Source organism: Phoca vitulina, unplaced genomic scaffold, assembly GCF_004348235.1.
Source record: "Phoca vitulina isolate PV1807 unplaced genomic scaffold, GSC_HSeal_1.0 scaffold5, whole genome shotgun sequence".
In the NCBI taxonomy this organism is placed as follows: Eukaryota; Metazoa; Chordata; class Mammalia; order Carnivora; family Phocidae; genus Phoca; species Phoca vitulina.
The window spans coordinates 33,757,612-33,770,379 of record NW_022589708.1 but is presented as its reverse complement, the minus strand read 5'-3'; the positions used below and the strand labels follow the sequence as shown (position 1 = coordinate 33,770,379).

Sequence of the window (12,768 nt, the reverse complement as noted above, 5' to 3'; positions counted from 1 at the left end):
AGGATAGAATGCAACTGTAAAGATGAAAATTTTAAAAAGACTACTAAAAAAAGAAGAAGAAGAAGAAGAGGAAAAAGATGAGAGAATATCAGACAGATGAGGAGAACAGAGCAGTACACTCTATCCTGGGTGTATTCTGTTCTGTTTGCTGCAGGAAACTGCATCCCAAAATTGTAAAGAAAGAGAAACATATGTATATACAAAAATAAAATTAAATACAATGAAAGGATAGAATGTAACTGTAAAAATTAATATTAAAAGACTTTCAAAAAAGAGTTGATAAAATAAGAAATTGAGAAAGGGAAGAGAAAAAAAAATTAAAACTGAAAGACTAAAGAATCATGTGAAAAAAACCATGAATTGTATTTTCCCCTAGCACTGGAGTTTTGCAGTTCTGTGTGATCTGTAAACTTGGTCTTAGCTGGATGTTGTTGCTGATCTTCTGGAGGAGGGGACTGTTGTGCTGAATCTCAGGTGTCTTTTCCCCAGGCAGAATTGCACTACCCTTACCAGGGGGCCAGGCTAAGTAATCTGCTCTGGATTGCTCTATGTGGCTTTTGTTCCCTGAAGCTTTCAGAGCTGTTTTCAAGGGTGAGAAATGAAAATGTCAGCCTCCTAATCTCCAGCGCCTGAGCCGAAAGCTCACACCCCACCCCCACTCCTCAGTGCATCCTTAGGGAAAAGCTGTCAGTCACTCTTGTCTCTCTGGTCCATGCTCCATGCTCACCCAGGCTGTGACTGAGCATTTCTTTCTCATCCATGAAACCCCATTTCTGGTCTCCACACCCTGCAGACTCCTGCAGCATGCACCCGTGCCACTCCTTCCAGGGTTGGGGGAGGGGTCTCGGCACGGTTCTGCCATTTGCTGGGCCCCTGCTCAAGAGAGTGGTCACCCAGTCATGCCGCAGTTCATGGTTTATGGCAACACTGAGCTGAACGTCCACTCCTGGGCTCACTGATTGCAACTCCAGTGCCTGGGAGCTCTGCCTCACTCAGGCACCCCAGGCCTCCCTGAACCCCAGGGATCTTGAGACCACACTGTCCCACCTAGAATTCCACCCCACTTCGCCACCTGAGCGCCTTTCAGGCAGGGAAGTCCCTCACTAGAGCAGCCTTCTAAAAGTTCTGATTTTGTGCTCTGCTGCTATATCACTTTCCTGTAGCCAGCTGATGGAGGCTCCCTCCCCCCACGGTTTATCTTCCCATATATCCCCTCGGATTAACTTCTCCACACCTCCTATCTTGTAGAAAGTGGTCACTTTTCTATTTATAGAGTTTCAGCTATTCTTTTCTTAGATCTCCGGTTGAGTTTGCAGGTGTTCAGAATGATTTGATAGCTATCTAGCTGAATTCCTGGGACCAGACAAGACTAAGGTGGTCTACTTCTCTACCATCTTGGACTCCTTCAACTTATTCTTTATAGCAGAGGTTACAATTACAAAATGTCCATTGACATTTAGGCAGTGGTTAAATAAGTTATAGTATGTAGAATACAATATGTAGCTATATAAAAGGAATGAAGTACTGTATATCCTGATGAGGAAAAATCTTCAAGATATGTTATTAGGTGGAAGAAGGCAAGGTGTATGTATATATATGACAGGATCAACATATATATACACCAACTTTTTTCACCCAGGCTATTTATCACACATATATATATGTGTATATGTACACACAGACTTATATACATATACACATACATTTATAAATAAAAGGCAGTTGTTTGTATTTAAATTAAGAACAAAACAGTACATGTTTGTATATATTTGCCTATGTATATATAAACACTTATTGCTTGCAGAACAGGAAATTAGGTGTCTGGTGGACAGATGTTGGATATAGATTTTTTTACAATATATTCTTTTGTACTTCTCAATATTCAAATTTGTGAATATGTTCCTTATTTTTTAATGTTTTAATGAAATATAAACAAAGAATGATTTTTGTTATTAACTTGGGTAAAAATAAAAACATATTATAAAACAAGTTTGATATATAAAACAGAAGAATTACAAGTAAGTTGTATTACAGAATGAGAATCCCAGTAGATCTTTTCAGGCAGAATTAATGAGCTGAATGAAAATTAATGAATAAATACAAGATCATGTACAAGAAAACATGTGCTTTTAGTATAGGCTTCGAATTGAAATGTGAAAATGACTTGGAAGATTTCAATATGGAGATATTATCCACACAAATGGAAGTTATACTTCCATGTATAATGCATTATACAAAGGACATACCTCCTTTTATTGCACTTTCCTTTACTGCACTTCACAAATACTGTGTTTCTTTCCAAACTGGCTGTTTGTGGCAGCCCCGCATCAAGCATTTCTATCAGCACCATCTTTTCAACAGCATTTATTCACTTTGTGTCTGTGTGTCACAATTTGGTAATTCTTGCAGTATTTCAAACTTTTTCATTATTATTATATTTGTCATGGTATCTGTGATCAGTGACTTTGATGTTACTATTGTAACTGTTTGGGGGCACCATGAACTGCACCCATATAGGACAGCAGACTTAACTGATAAATGTCATGTGTATTCTGACTCCTCCGACCAGCCAGTCCCTCGTCTCTTGCCCTTGGGCTTCCCTGTTCCCTGAGATATAACAGTACTGGAATTAGGCTAGTTGATAACCCTGTAATGGCCTCCCAAGTGTTCAGGTGAAAGGAAGAGAGTCGTATGTTTCTCAATTTAAATCAGAAGCTAGAAATGAGTAAGCTTAGTGAGGAAGGAATATCTAAGGCCAAGATAGATTGAAAGTTGGGCCTCTTGCACCAAACAGCCAAATTGTGAGTGCTAAGGAAAAGTTCTTGAAGGAAATTAAAAATGCTACTCCAGTGAACACACAAATGGTAAGAAAGCAAACAGCCTTTATTGCTTTTATGGGGAGAGTTTGAGTGGTCTGTATAGAAGATCAAACCAGCCATAACATTTCCCTTAAGCCGAAGCCTGATCCACAGCAAGGCCCTAACTCTCTTCGATTCTTCAAAGCTAGAAGAGGTAAGGAACCTACAAAAGAAAAGTTTGAAGCTAGTAGAGGTTGGTTTATGAGGTATAAAGAAAGAAGCTGTCTCCATGACATAAAAGTGCGAGATGAAGCAGTAAGTGCCGATGTAGAAGCTACAGCAAGTTATCAAGAAAATCTCGCCAAGGGGCGCCTGGGTGGCTCAGATGGTTAAGCATCTGCCTTCGGCTCAGGTCACGATTCCAGGGTCCTGGGATCGAGCCCCACATCGGGCTCCTGGCTCAGCAGGGAGCCTGCTTCTCCTTCTCCCTCTGCGTCTCTCCCTGCTCATGCTCTCTCTCTGTATCTCTGTGTCTCAAATGAATAAATAAAATCTTTAAAAAGAAAAAAAAAAAAGAAAATCTCGCCAAGATCATTAATGAAGGTGGTTACACTAAACGACAGATTTTTGATGTAGATGATATAGCCTTCTATTGGAAGAAGATGCCATCTGGCACTTTCATAGCTAGAGAAGAGAAGTCAGTGTCCGGCTTCAAAGTTTCAAAGGATAGGCTGACTCTCTTGTTAGGAGCTAATGCAGCTGGTGATTTTAAGTTGAAGCCCCAGTGCTCATTTACCTTTCCAAAAATCCTAACACCCTAAAGAATTAAGCTAAATCTACTCTGTCTGTGCTCTATAAATGGAACAACAAAGCCTGGATAATAGCACATCTATTTACAGCATGATTTACTGAATATTTTAACCCCACTCTTGAAACCTTCTGCTCAGAAAAAAAGATTGCTTTCAAAATATTATTGTTCATTGACAGTGCACCTGGCCACCCAAGAGCTTTGATGGAGGTGCACAATGAGATTAATGCTATTTTCATGCCTGCTAACACAAAATCCATTCTGCAGCCCATGAATCAAGGAGTCATTTTGATTTGCAAGTCTTCTTATTTAAGAAATACATTTTGTAAAGCTTATAACTGCCATAGATAGTGGTTCTTCTGATGGATCTGGGTAAAGTAAATTGAAAACCTGGAAGGGATTCACCATTCTAGATGCCATTAGGAACATTCATCATTCATGGAAAGAGGTCAAAATATCAACATTCACAGGAGTTTGGAAAAAGTTGATTACAACTCTTATGGATGACTTAGAGCTGTTCAAGACTTCAGTGGTGAAATACCAAGAGAACTAGAAATAGAAGCAGAGCCTGAAGATGTGACTGAATTGCTGCCATCTCATGGTAAAACTTTCACAGAAGAGTTTTTATGGCTCATCAAATAAGTGGTTTCTTCAGATTGACTCTACTCCTGCTGAAGATAACTGTGAAGATTGTAAACAATTAAAGATTTTAGAATTTTACGTCAACTTGATAAAGCAGTGGTGGGGTTTGAGAGGATTGACTCCAATTTTGAAAGAAGTTCTACTATGGGTAAAATGGTATCAAACAGCATCACGTACTACAGAGAAATCATTCGTGAAAGGCAGAGTCAGTCAATGCAGCAAACTTGTCTTATTGTAAGATATTGCCCAGCTACCCCAACCTTCAGCTACCACCAGCCTCCTCGGTCAGCAGCCATCAACTTTGAGGAGAGACCTTCCACCAGCAAAAGATTACCACTCAGTGAAAGCTCAGATGACCGTTAACGTTTTTTTAGCAATAAAGTATTTTTTTAATTAAGGTATGTACATTGTGTTTTTTAGACACAATGCTATTGCACACTTTGTAGGCTACAGTATAGTATAAACATAACTTTTATATGCACTGGGAAGCCAAAAATTTCATTTGGCTTGCTTTATTATGATACATTATTGTAGCAGTCTGGAACTGGACCCACAATATCTCTAAGGTATGCCTGTATCTAGAATGTGGTCTGTGATTACCTTATCTATAAAATCATGCTGGGTAGGGCGCCTAGGTGGCTCAGTTGGTTAAGCGACTGCCTTAGGCTCAGGTCATGATCCTGGAGTCCCAGGATCGAGTTCCGCATCGGGCTCCCTGCTCAGCAGGGAGTCTGCTTCTCCCTCTGACCCTCCTCCCTCTCATGTGCTCTCTCTTTCTCTCATTCTCACTCTCTCAAATGAATAAATAAATAAAATCTTTAAAAAAAAAAAAAAAAATCATGCTGGGTACTGGGCACCCAAGCTTTTAGCAATAATCGCGCCTCGGATAAACCTCATTGGCTACGATACTGCCACTGCGCAAAGCTTGGCACCCAAGCTTTAAACCCAAGAGCTTAAGAAGAAAATGACCAAAATGGTGGAAAATTTTTAAAAGTCCTTTTAGTGCTCGGTCTACAAGTATTTGAAAGGTTCTCATATGAATGATCTGATTTTCTTACTTGGTAAGACCTCACATAGTGGAACTGGGACCACTGGATGAACGTTACAAAAAGGAGTAGAAGTAAACTTTCTAGTAGGACTTTTCAGAATGCCTTAGCATCTAATATGTTTTCCATCAGAAGTATTTAGGCATCAAAAAAAAAAAAGTGTTTAGGCATCAGCTGGCCAAGTATTCAGCAGGAATATGCTCATAAGTATTGAAACATCAAGTGGGTGGCTTGATGAGTTTGAAGTCCCTTTGGATTCTGAAATTATCTGTGACAACAGCTCAAAAGAACTAATACACTGGTTTTGTTACCTTACAAAAGGAATGGTGAACCCAACGTATTTTTGAGAGTATTATTTTTTAAATCTCTGCAGTTCCTGTTTTCTCAAAATAAAAACCTAGGACTACTATATATTTTATATCCACTAAAATTCTTTTGAGTGCAAATTGCCTAGGAATATTTGAACTCACATATATTGTAAGAGTATCGTATAAATTTTTGGTATATAGTGAAACCCAAGGAAAAATTTCTTTATTTTTCAGAGGTTGAGTTTTTAATACTCAAATATGGGATTCTGACTTCCTTTGTATCAAAAATAGAATAAACGTGTTTCAATCTTAACATGGATTGTGATTTCCCTGAGTCGTGCTTAATTAAGTAAAGCTTCAGACATGCCTATACACAATTTTCTAGTCAAGTGTAGTTAACCTCAACTTCATTTATGTTAAAGTCTTTCTTTATCAAATTCCTCCTTTAATGGTTAAATGTCCTGTGTTATTATAAAGAAAAATGTAAGGAAGTAGTATGCCACTTTCAGACATGACTGAAAGAAGGGTTTTTACTCAGGGACTTTAATTTTCTACAAAAAAAAATGTACTTTTCTCAGGCATAGAAAAGACCTATGTGTCTAACAATTCAAGTTCACCAGTTTAATAATAAGTAAAAAAATACCCATCTTTCATATACATAAACAGTTATTATCTCGTGTTTTGTTGCTTTTGAATCTGCACGCACTCTGGGGATTCTTTCTACCAAAATGGGGAAATTTTAAAACTCAATGTGAACAGTAGAATAAGTTGAATATACTGTTAACTTTGGGATCCTACAAGAGAGGTCTATATATGAATCTAAATAGAAAGCTTGCAATCCAGAATTAATTTTAATAGTATTTTTTTCAGTTATGGTTTTTTTTTTTTAAGATTTTATTTATTTATTCATGAGAGACAGAGAGAGAGAGAGAGAGAAGCAGAGGGAGAAGCAGGCTCCCAAGGAGCAGGGAGCCCGATGCGGGACTCGATCCCAGGACCCTGGGATCATGACCTGAGCCGAAGGCAGACGCTTAACCATCTGAGCCACCCAGGCGCCCTGGTTTTTTTTTTAAACAATTCTTTTAAGGATTTTATTTATTTGAGACACATACAGAGAGAGAGAGCATGAGCAGGAGGAGAGGCAGAGGGAGAGGGAGAAGCAGACTCCCTGCTGAGCCAGGAGCCTGATGTGGGGCTCAATCCCAGGATGCTGGGATCATGACCTGTGCCAAAGGCCAATGCTTAACCAGCTGAGCCCCCCAGGTGCCCCCAGTTATGGTCGTTTTAACTTTTAAAATATGTATTCCATAATTTGAAATATATTTGGAATCATTTTCAGTCCATAAGCATTTTTAAATGAATATTACCTGAAATTATTATCAGTCCCTACAGTTTCTCTGGTAATAGCAGGATTTTGTCCTCACTCTTTCACTCATAGAAGATAAGAGAGAATAGGAGATCTGGTGAGTAGAGTTTGTGATTTTTGTGTCATACTGGGCTAGTTTATTTTTTATTTTTTTTTTTTTTTAAAGATTTTATTTATTTATTTGAGAGAGAGAGAATGACAGAGAACACATGAGAGGGGGGAGGGTCAGAGGGAGAAGCAGACTCCCTGCCGAGCAGGGAGCCCGATGCGGGACTCGATCCAGGGACTCCAGGATCATGACCTGAGCCGAAGGCAGTCGCTTAACCAACTGAGCCACCCAGGCGCCCCATACTGGGCTAGTTTAAACCTTAATACGGTAGCCAGCTGTCCAGAATTTCCATCCAGTGCTTTATCCCCAAGAGTAGAACAGTTTTGACATGTCTCCCTTATTCTTCCTTTTTTCATATTCATATATTGTTTTATCTTTGTTTATCTGCCTTTTAATCTGCTATTGGCTTCTTCAGCAGGCAAGTAATGTTTGTCATTTGCAAAATAAACTTAATGAAGTAAAGATACTAAGATTGAAATAACAGCTGTGGTATTGTACTTAAACTCTGTTTTTCTTAATAAATTACAGTAACTTCATTCATATTATTCTTAGTTTCATGGTTACACAAAGTAATTCACATCATACTTGTTATTTGAATAGAGAAATTCCTAATTCTCAATCCTAAAATAAGTTACTCTTTTGTCTTTATGAAAGAAAGAATAATACAGTAAGTTTCTTTTCTTTTTTTTTTTTTTTTTAATGTAGGCTCCATGCCCCATGTTGGGCTCCATGCTCAGTGTGGAGTCTGCTTGAGGTTCTCTCTCTCCCTTTCCCTCTGCCCCACCCCCTCTCTCGTGCGCGCACACACACATGCTCTCTCTCTAAAATAAATCAATGAAATCTTAAAAAAAAAAAAAAAAAAAGAGTCAGACGCTTAACCGACTGAGCCACCCTAGGCGCCCCAGGTTTCTACTTTTAAAATGAAATTTTTTAGTATCTGATTTTTTTTGTTTGATAATTTGCAGAATATTCTCATTAATGGACCTCTCTAATGATTTTCCAAAATTTAAAAATTATCTTTTCTTTGTCACTTAATTTCTTTTATTCCTTTTTGTGTTCTTTTTGCCCATAGATTTGCTTTGTTTATATTGAAATAATCTAGCCCTATGTTGTTCTAAAATTTTCTATTTGCTTCTAAGCTGCTATTCCATCTGACATATATTCGGCCACTTGCATGGGATTATAACTCAGGTGGGACTCATTACATCTTAAGTAATTCTGTTTTTTTTTTTCCAGTAAAGGCTTTAGAATTAGTGGTAATATAGTGTTCATGAAAGCGTTAAGAAATTTATTGTTGAGATGTAAAATATCTATTCCTTTTTAGTCTAGACTAAAGGCTCTGAAAGGAACTGGTAAGAAACTCTCATATTCACATCACAATGTATGAATTTTATTTTATGCCACCTTTCCTCTGTCTTCCTTTTTCTTTATTAGGTATTGGTCTGATCTAATACTCCGTCTCCCACCAGAAACAGTGGCCTAGGGAATCCTTTCGCCATTCATGGATAATTTATTGTTTATAATTAGTTTAAAAGGTACTGACTCTAAAGTGATAATGCCAGTTCTTCACCTCAAAAGAACATATCTTGAATATTTTTGTGCAGCAAGTCAAAACACACACACACACTAAGCAATTTGATACTGTTTTCTGTCATTCTTTTCTCTTAAAGAGGAACTGGGCGCTTCCGTGGTCAAAAAGGATATGTACTCTATATCAGGAGAATTAATGATGAATGCCAGTGTTGTTACCTGAAATTTTGTGGGACAGAATATCTTTATATAGTAATGGGACAGAACATCTTTATATAGTAATGGACTAGAATTATCAGCATATTTTGTTGTGTAAATGGAAGAATTGCTATAGAGAAGTGCTCTTTCCATACCTGCCAATGTAAACCTCTTCTCAGTCCTGAGTAATTGAATGATTGTCACTTTCAGAGCATTGATTCTCTTTGTATCTTATAAAATCAACACTGTGCTCTCACATTCTTTCTTAGCGTCTATTCTTTTTTAGCGTCTTCTTTAGCACAGAAGCTACATGAATGGTACAAAGAACTTGTATATAGTTGACCCTTGAACAACAAGGGTTTGAACTTATATGCTGATGTTTTCCAATAAATACAGTACAGTACCATAAATGTATTTTCTCTTCCTTATGAAGTTTTTAATAACGTGTTTTCTCTAGCTTACTTTATTATAGGAATACAGTATATAATACATATAACATGCAAAATAATGTGTTAATCAACTGTTTGTTACCAGTAAGGCTTCCAGTAATAGTAGGCATTTAGTAGTTAAGTTTTGGGGAAGTCAAAACACACATGCCGATTTTCAGCTGCACAGACGGTAGGTACCCCTGACCTCTGTGTGGTTCAGTGGTCAGCTGCATTTCTTTTATCCAGATTCACCCCTTTTTAATGTTTTCCTACATTTATTTATCTTTCTTATTCTCTCTTTCTTCTCCCACCCAACCCATACACACACACACACACACACACGTAATTTTTTTTTTCTGAATGGTTTAATAGATTAAATGGATTGTATACTTTTGCTTCTTCACAGTTTATTTCCTAGGAATAAGAATATTCTCTTATATAACCACAGTACACTTATCAAATGCAGCATAACATTGGTAGCAATACTTTTATCCATTTTTGTCAGTTGTCCCAGTAATATATCTTTGTAACAGTTTTTTTTCTGGCACAGGATCCAATTCAGATTCATGCATTACTATTATGTCTTTTCAGTCTCCTTTAATCTGAAACAGTCTTCAGGGTTGTTGTTTTTTTTTCTATTTTCATGACATTTGGTCCTCTTTTAATTTTATACACACACACACACAAACACACCCCCACAGATGACCCTTGAACAACATGAGTTTGAACTACACAGGTCCACTTAAATGCAGATTTTTTTCAATAAATACAGTACAGTACTTAAAGTGTATTTTCTCTTTATGATTTTCTTAATAACGTTTGCTTTTCTCTGGCTTTATTGTAAGAAGGCACTATATAATACATATAACATATAGAATCAACTGTTAGTCAGCTGTTCATGTTATCAGTAGGGTTTCCAGTCAGCAGTAGGCTATTTGTAGTTATGGTTTTGGGGAGTCAGAAGTTACGCACGGATTTTCAACAATACGGGGGATGAGCACCCCAAACCTCCACGTTGTTCAAGGGTCAACCATATATATCTAACTTCTGAGATCTCATCTTCTACTCAACTTAACCTGTAACTTTAGGAAATGACCACCAGTGTTTTTCAGCTCAAACCATACCTTTTTTTGGTGTCTCAGATTTCCAGCTACCTGTTGACATTTTTATCTGAATGTCTTTCTGAAACTTTAAACTCAGTGTTTTTGGAACAGACAGCTCCCTCCCACATTCATTCCTCCCAAAACAAAAATTTGCTTCAGCTGACTTCACTTCTGTGATTGCACCATTTTAAAGCCATTTCTGTTTGAGCCTTCAGAATAATAATCCTTTCCCCTTGCTCCTATGGGTAATCGCTTGTCATTCTACCCCTACTACATTCTCCTCCCCTATATATATCTAAAATCCTCTTCACTCTTTTTTTTTTAATAAGATTTTATTTATTATTTATTTGACAGACACACACAGTGAGAGAGGGAACACAAGCAGGGGGAGTGGGAGAGGGAGAAGCAGGGTTCCAGCAGAGCAGGGAGCCCGATGTGGGGCTGGATCCCAGGACCCCGGGATCATGACCTGAGCTGAAGGCAGACGCTTAACAACTGAGCCACCCAGGCACCCCCTAAAATCCTCTTCACTCTTGTTGCCACATACTGGATCAGCTTCTCATTACTTCTTGACTGGTGTCATGTTGAAATTGTGTACAGTAAACTCCTAATTGGTTGCTCCATCTCTCCCCACTCAGTTAATCCTCTTGCTCAGACCTGTTCTTCCTCCCATAATTTTGCATTCTGACTAACATCACCATTTGCCCAGGCACTAGAACAAGAAAGCTGGTGATTTACAACTACTTTTTTTTCCCCTCACTTCACCCCACTTCCCATTTATTCAACTAATAAATACTTATTGATAACTACCATATGCCAGTCACTGTGGTAGATGCTGGTATATATTAGTAAATAAACTACAGCTTGCCTCTGGGGCGCCTGGGTGGCTCAGTCATTAAGCGTCTGCCTTCAGCTCAGGTCATGGTCCCAGGGTCCTGGGATCGAGCCCCGCATCGGCCTCCCTGCTCTGCGGGGAGCCTGCTTCTCCCTCTCCCATTCCCCCTGCTTGTGTTCCCTTGCTCGCTATGTCTCTCTCTGTCAAATAAATGAATAAAATCTTAAAAAAAAAAAAATAGAGCCTGCCCCTGCTGAGAGTCAATTGAGGAAGACAGAAAGTAAACAAGCAATTAGATATTAATTACTATATTATAATTATGCTTTCATGATTGTTATGAACTAGGTATTGTGAGGAAGAATAATGGCCTAGGCAGGGTACACCATGATAACAATAATCAAGAAAGGCCTCTCTGACACTTAAGAGAAGCAAATGTCATATTATATTCCATTTTTTTTTTAAGACTTTTGATTTTTTAGAGAGAGCACACAGTGAGGAGGGGCAGAGGGAGAGGGAGAGAGAGTCTTAAGCAGACTCTGCACTGAGCACGGACCCCAACACGGGGCTCGATCCCACGATCCTGAGATCACGACCTGAGCCGAGACCAAGAGTCCAACATGCAACCACTGCGCCACCCAGGCACCCCTGTTATTTTCCATTTCTAAATATAGCTAATCATTTTCCTTCTCTTAATCCCAGATGCCACCACTTTAGTCCAGTCTGTATTTTCTCTGCCTGAACTATTTATGGTAGTCTCAGAACTATCTCTCTGCTTTTAGTTTAGTCCTCTTTGTTTCATCACTCACTCTTCCAGAGTAATTGTTCTAAAACTGAGAACCCTGATCCTGTCATTCAACAGGGTGTCATCCAGACTGCACAGCTTAGCATTTAAACTTATTCACAGACACCCTGCTTATCTTCCCAGACTCAGATCTTTTTCTTATTCTCCTCCATATACTTCAGACAAATTGATCTCTTGTAGTTTTGTGAGTGTATGGTGCTTTCTCTCTCAACCCCTATATATGTGTTCTTTCCTAGGAATGGCCTTTTCTCTTCCCTTGTTCATGTGTCTTACCATTCATCTACTAGGTAGATACCCATTCAGTTGGTAGGCTGAACTCAGTGATCGCATCTTCTGAGCAACCTTCAGAAATATTGAAGTCTCTTCTCTCTGTTTTCTACCCATTATATTGTTAGTTTATTTACGAATTTCTCCCTGTGAAGTATTGGGTTTTTTTTGAGGTCAGAGATTTTTTTTTCTTCTCCATCCTTGCTTCTCTAGAAAAGTCTCTATTCGTTGTCTTTGATAAGCAATTCTCAATAAATGTCTATCAACTACAATTGATTAGAGTTTTCTATATTCATTTTGACTTAAAATTTTCCAGTGTGAAAGCAGTTTGAATGCTGAAAAGAGTGCCCAGTGCTCTTCCTCATTTTACTACGTCAGTGGTTCCCAAATACAGATAAATTTCAGTCACCTACAGAATTTCTTTTTTTTTCTGGAAGACATATTCCTTTGCCTCCCTCTACTCTTAGTAAATAAATATCTCTGTAGGGACACCTGGGTGGTGCAGTCGGTTAAGTGTCTGGCTCTTGG

General features: G+C 38.4%; 1 protein-coding gene and 1 pseudogene across 2 annotated transcripts in view; one reads left to right on the top strand and one right to left on the bottom strand.

Moving 5' to 3' along the window:
- Positions 1 to 12,768, top strand: part of PIBF1 (progesterone immunomodulatory binding factor 1) — a 209,439-nt gene that overhangs the window by 82,109 nt on the left and 114,562 nt on the right. The window lies entirely within an intron of this gene.
- Positions 5,064 to 5,174, bottom strand: LOC116631860 (annotated as a pseudogene).